The sequence below is a fragment of the Penaeus japonicus genome, unplaced genomic scaffold (genome assembly GCF_977035675.1).
Source record: "Penaeus japonicus unplaced genomic scaffold, GWHDUDI00000001_assembly GWHDUDI00000017, whole genome shotgun sequence".
Lineage (NCBI taxonomy): Eukaryota > Metazoa > Arthropoda > Malacostraca > Decapoda > Penaeidae > Penaeus > Penaeus japonicus.
This window is the reverse complement of record NW_028234419.1, coordinates 23,741,943-23,747,433: the sequence shown is the minus strand read 5'-3', so window position 1 is coordinate 23,747,433 and position 5,491 is coordinate 23,741,943.

The window sequence follows — 5,491 nt, the reverse complement described above, 5'->3', positions numbered from 1 at the left end:
GGGAGGGAGAGAAAGGAGAGGGAGAGAAAGGAGAGGGAGAGAGAGGGAGAGAGAGAGAGAGGGAGGGAGGAAGGTGGAGAGATAGGGAGAGAGGGGGAGAGATAGAGAGGGAGGGAGGGAGGGAGGGAGGGAGGGAGGGAAGGAGGAAGGTGGAGAGAAGAAGAGAAAGAGAGAGAGCGAGAACGTGAAAGGGGTAGGGGGGGGGGAGGGGCGAGAGAAAGAAGAGGGGAGTAAGAAAAGTAAGGAGAGGGACGAGCGACAGACCAAGTTGTAAACAAAACAACGGGAGGAAAAATAACTTTTAGTGCTTCGTTTTCGGTTGCTCGATCCTCTTGCTTGACTTTGAAGATGCTATGAATAGGAAGGAAGGAAGGAGGAAAGGAAGGAATGAATGAAGGAAGGAAGGAACGATGGATGGAAGGAAGGAGGAAAGGAAGGAACGATGGAAGGAAGGAGGAAAGAAAGAAAGGAAGGAAGGAACGAGGAAAGGAGGAAGGAAGGAGGTAGGAGTTTCAGCTTTTGAAGAAATTGGGAAGATGGAAGACGAGAAGGATGGAGGGCAGAGGGGGAGGGAAGGAGGAAAGGAGGAAGAAAGACAGGAGAGGATTGAGCGAAGGGAGGGAAAGGAGAAGTAGGAAATGTACAGAATGGGAAGTGTGGGGAAACAAGGAGGGACGGAGTAAGAGAACGATAAAAGAGAGGAGATGGTGGAAAAGAGAAGAAAGTATAAGAGGAAAGAAACAAACACGTACAACAACAACAAAAAGAAGAAGACTCTGATATAAAGGACAACACTACTTCCATCATAATATCCATCAAGACCATAATTCAATCATAATTCAGCATCCACACCCGTATACCCGTATCAATTACCGTAGCAAGATCATGATGATTGCTGTTGCTATGGTTACTACTATCATTATTCACGATTAAGCGATCATTATCATAAATCATAAAGACATTAATAATCATAATAATAATAATGATAACTTCCAACAAATAGCCATGACGCAATTATCATAAATCATTCTTCATTATCCTCATCGTTCAAAGGTCCACAAAACATAGAGGTTCAGATGATAAAAAAAACAACACGAAACGAACGGTACAAAAAATATTGAGAAGTAAGAAGGAGGTAGGGAGGCGGAGGGAGGGAGGAGAGAGATAGGGAGTGGAAGGGGAGAAGAGGAAGAGAGAGATGGGGGGAGGGAAGAAATATAAATATATAAATATAAATATAAATATAAATATATAAATATATATATATATATATATATAAATATATATATAAATATATATATATAAATATATATATAAATCAATAAATAAATAAATATATATATATACATCTTTCAATCTATCTATCTATCTCTATCAATGTATATATAACATGACCAACGTCCACGTACCTATGATAACAGATAACCTATCTCGGCTTCGCACCCTCTCGCCCCCGCCCCTCCCATTCCCACTCAGCCCACACTCCCTAACCCTTTCAGACACTGCATGAAATTCTCTCATGCAACTCGCACGCCCGACCGCCCAATGTTCCGCGGCGGCGTAAACTTTTAACCAACAACAGGGACGTCGTTCATTTGCGTCCGAGCTTCTCCCGTTCTCGCCGTTCCTCTTGTGGCCTGCAACTCAAAAGGGCCTCCTCCTCGTTGTCCACTTGTCGCTAACGGAGGGGGAGGAAGAGAGGGGAGGGGGAGTAAGAGAGGGGAGGGGAGGGGGGAGGGGGGGGGGAAGGGGAGGGGAGGGGAGGGGAGGGGAGGGGAGGGAGGGGGGGGAGGGGAGGGGAGGGGAGGGGAGTAAGAGGGGAGGAGAGGAGAGGGGAGGGGAGGGGAGAGAGGAGGGGAAGGGGGGAGAGTGGGGGGGAAGGAGTGGAGAGAGTAGTAAGAGAAGAGAGGGAAAGACGAAAGAAAGGAGGAACAGATGAGAGTAAAGAATGAGAGGAGAGAGGAGAGAAAAGAGAGAGGAAATAGGAAAAGGATGAGAGGACAGAGGAGAGAAAAGAGAGAATAATGAAGGGTGATGAGGCAGAATAAAAGATAAAAAAGGGTAGAAAAGAGAAGCGAGAAAACAGACGCAGGAAGAAAGGTGGAAAGAGCAGAAATGAGATAAGAAAGGGAAGATAAGTGAGAAAAGAAAAGAAATAAAATAAAAGAAATTCCCAGACAGAAAACAAGTACTCAGTACCTTTGTCCTTCCACCCCCCTTTTACCCCCCTACCCACCACATTCCCTCACACCATCCCACATCCTCTCCCTTCCCCTACTCTTACCCACCACATACCCTCACCTCCACACACCGTCCCCCTCCCCCAACCAAACACCTTCCCCTACCGCCACTCCCCCTCCCCTAACCAAACACCATCCTCTACCGCCCCTCCCCCCCTCCCCCCTTCTCCTCCCAAACACCATCCTCTACCCCCACCACCCCAACCCCCACCCCTATCCCTACCATGTCCAATCCACCTGTTCGTGGCGGGGCATCGTACAGCATCTCCCGTCGATGCCCTCGTGTGCCCATCACGTGATTCGGGCGTGCGGGCGGCCGAGGGAAGCCTACATTCGATTACTGCTGTTGCTTAATTCCCGACTTTGCGGCAGGGGAAGATAAAGAAAGGAGATATGAGAGAAGAGTGAAGGGGTGAGAAAGAAAGAGAAAGAGAGAAAGAGAGAGAGACAGTGAGAGAGAGAATTAGGGAGAGAGAGAGAGAATTAGGGAGAGAGAGAGAGAATTAGGGAGAGAGAGAGAGAATTAGGGAGAGAGAGAGAGAATTAGAGGGAGAGAGAGAGAGAGAGAGAGAGAGAGAGAGAGAGAGAGAGAGAGAGAGAGAGAGAGAGAGAGAGAGAGAGAGAGGGAGGGAGAGAGAGAGGGGGAGAGAGAGAGAGGGAGGAGAGAGGGAGAGAGAGGGAGAGAGAGAAGTGAGAGAGGAGAGAGAGAGAGAGAGGAGAGAGAGGGAGAGAGAGAGAGAGAGAGAGAGAGAGAGAGAGAGAGAGAGAGAGAGAGAGAGAGAGAGAGAGAGAGAGAGAGAGAGAGAGAGAGAGAATTAGGGAGAGAGAGAGAATTAGGGAGAGAGAGAGAATTAGGGAGAGAGAGAGAATTAGGGAGAGAGAGAGAGAGAATTAGGGAGAGAGAGAGAGAGAGAGAGAGAGAGAGAGAGAGAGAGAGAGAGAGAGAGAGAGAGAGAGAGAGAGAGAGAGAGAGAGAGAGAGAATGAGAGAGAGAGAGAAAGAATGAGAGAAGGAGAGAGAGAATGAGAGAGAGAGAAAGAGAGAGAGAGAGAGAGAGAGAGAGGGAGAGAGAGAGAGAGAGAGAGAGAGAGAGAGAGAGAGAGAGAGAGAGAGAGAGAGAGAGAGAGAGAGAGAACGTGAGAGAGACAGGGTCCGAACTCTACGGTCATCACACGCCGCATTTGACAACAGATCCCCTCCCGCTTCTTGCAGCTGTACCTTTGCGGTCGATTCTTGCCTCGACCGTCTACTAAGAGTATAATTCTAACCAAACCAAGTTACTAATTCCATTCAAAAGAAAAGTTAGAATCCTGTAATTATTTCCTCAACAAAGGATAACTAAATTCCATTTTTATTTGCATAATTCAGCAAAACCCGTCCATTCTAAACTTCGGGACAAGCCTTTTACTTTGAAGTACGAACATTCTCTCTATGTACCCCCGACTTTGGAGAAAAAGACACACAGAGAGAGAAAGAGGTAAAAAAGACAAAAAAACAACAACAACAACAACACCCGCACATATATTAACAATTAGCTAAAACCTCGCGCCGAACTTAGCTGTACATGCAAACTTCTTATCAACATTAACCGGAGTTCGTTCGATGCGGCAAACACTTAAGCCGGTGACAAGGAGCAGGACTGGAGGAAGGAGTCCCCTGCTGTCGTGTCTCTGCTCCTTACTCTTACTCTTACTCTTACTCTTACACTTTCGCTTCCTTCCTTCTTCCCTTTCCCCCTCCCTCCACCTCCCTCCCTCCCTCCGTAACCCTTAGCCCATACTCACATCTCCACCTTTTCCATCCCCCATTACCTCCATATCCTCCCCCCCCAACTTTCCCTTCCCTATCATTATTCCCTGCTCCTCTCTGCCTCATTCTTCCTCCCCCTCCCCTTCCCTGTCCATCCCTTCCCTTCCTTTCCCTTCCCTTCCCTTCCCTTCCCTTCCCTTCCCTTCCCTTCCCTACCCTTCCCTTCCCTACCCTTCCTTGTCATATCCTGTCCTGTCCTGTCCTGTCCTGTCTTTCCTTCCCCTTCTTCCCTTCCCTTCCCTTCCCTTCCCTTCCATCCCTTCCCTTCCCTTCCCATCCCATCCCATCCCATCCCATCCCTTCCCTCCCCTTCCCTTCCATCCCATCCATTCCCTTCCCTTCCCTTCCCTTCCCTTCCCTTCCCTTCCCTTCCCATCCCATCCCATCCCATCCCATCCCATCCCTTCCCATCCCATCCCTTCCCTTCCCATCCCTTCCCTTCCATCCCTTCCCTTCCCTTCCTTCTTCCTCCTATCACCTCCCCCCCACCCTCCACCCACCCTCCACCCAGGGTCTCACCGCGGCCGGCAGATAGCACCATCACCGTCGTCAGGGATCGCGAGTGCGTGCGCTCTGCAAGGAAGTCGAGGAGGATCCGGATAATGAGGCCTTTCCGGATAAACGGTTGGTTCGAGCGTTCGTTTTTAATCCCAGAAAGATCCTCTCTCCTGTATCCCCCCCTCCCCCTTCCCCATCCTTCTCCTCCTTCCTTTCTCCCGTCTTAGCCAGCCAAGGTAGTGCTGGGTCATGCGATGTTGTGACCTGCAAGCGGAACTGGTCGTTACTTTCAATCTCTCTCTCTTTCTCTCTCTGTCTCTCTCTCTCCTTCTTTCTCTCTTTTTCACTCTCCTTCTTTCTCTTTTTCCCTCTCCTTCTTTCTCTCTTTTTCCCACTCCTTCTTTCTCTCTTTTTTCCACTCTTTCTTTCTCTCTTTTTCCCACCCCTTCTTTCTCTCTTTTCCCCACCCCTTCTTTCTCTCTTTTTCCCTCTCCTTCTTTCTCTCTTTTTCCCTCTCCTTCTTTCTCTCTTTTTCCCTCTCCTTCTTTCTCTCTTTTCCCTTCTCTTTCTTTCTCTCTTTTTCCCTCTCCTTCTTTCTCTCTTTTCCCTTTCACCCCTTCTCCCTTTCACTATCTCCTCTCTCAACTCCCCCTCCCTTTCATTCTTCCCCTCCCTCTTATGCTCTTCCCTTCCACCTCACTCCATTCAATTCCTTCTTGCCCTCTTCCCTCTCCCCCTTCCCTTTGATTCTCTTCTCCTCGTTTCCTTCTCTCTCTCTCCCCTCTACCCTCTTCCCTACCCCCATTTCCCTCCCTCCCTTCCCTCTCCCTACTCCCCTCACTCGTCTCCCTCGCTTCCCTCTCTCTCTCTCTCTCTCTCTCTCTCTCTCTCTCTCTCTCTCTCTCTCTCTCTCTCTCTCTCTCTCTCTCTCTCTCTCTCTCTCT